Source organism: Microtus ochrogaster, unplaced genomic scaffold (genome assembly GCF_000317375.1).
Source record: "Microtus ochrogaster isolate Prairie Vole_2 unplaced genomic scaffold, MicOch1.0 UNK59, whole genome shotgun sequence".
Taxonomy (NCBI): Eukaryota; Metazoa; Chordata; class Mammalia; order Rodentia; family Cricetidae; genus Microtus; species Microtus ochrogaster.
This window is the reverse complement of record NW_004949157.1, coordinates 659,616-660,361: the sequence shown is the minus strand read 5'-3', so window position 1 is coordinate 660,361 and position 746 is coordinate 659,616. Positions and strand designations below refer to the sequence as shown.

General features: G+C 28.2%; 1 pseudogene; it reads left to right on the top strand.

Moving 5' to 3' along the window:
* Positions 1 to 414: 414 nt before the first annotated feature.
* LOC113455537 lies at positions 415 to 511 on the top strand (annotated as a pseudogene).
* The last annotated feature ends 235 nt before the right edge of the window (positions 512 to 746 follow it).

The window sequence follows — 746 nt, the reverse complement described above, 5'->3', positions numbered from 1 at the left end:
AAGTTTACCAGAGGCCTGGGAAAAGAAAAGAAAGAAATGAGAAATTATTTCCTGTGTGTGTTAACTTAAACCTTTGGAAGACAAATGTTACACTCCAGAAAAAATCATGAATAAAAATGTTGAGAAAATATCTTTCTGTATAATAGCTATGAGTGAATTAGGCCTTTTCCTTATTTCTGAGGACAATAAAGTTATAATCCATATTTTAATCCTAAACTCTGTTCTTGCTAGTAATTACCATAGGCAAAAATAAATAAATTAATTAAATGAAAGTCTTTTATCCAGACTTCTAGACTCTTTCAAAAATTAAAAAGAAATGTATTTTTATTTTAATTGACTTTATTTTCATAGTTTTAGTAACATTGGTTAAAATTTAAAAACAATTTCTAGTATAGTTAGAAAGTAAGTTGCCAGATTCTTTTGTAGTCTGGAAGCACAATTATTGGTATTTACATCTGATATGTACTTCTTTCAAAGTATGTTACAACTTTGGCGTATTACCCATCTGAGAGAAATTTAAAATAGTATAAACTATTGGCTGTAGATAAAACTTATTTATGCAATTTATAAGGCTGTAGAAATTCATTTAAAGTTTGATCCAAAAAAAGTTTGATCTATAGGCTTCCCTTAAATTGTGCAAATCACAGCTAAGGTCTATAAAGCAAGTTTTGGAAACATGGACTTTGAATTTTCATCTGGTCAAAGGGTCAATGTTGTTCAAGTTAACAGATTTAAGGAGAATAGTT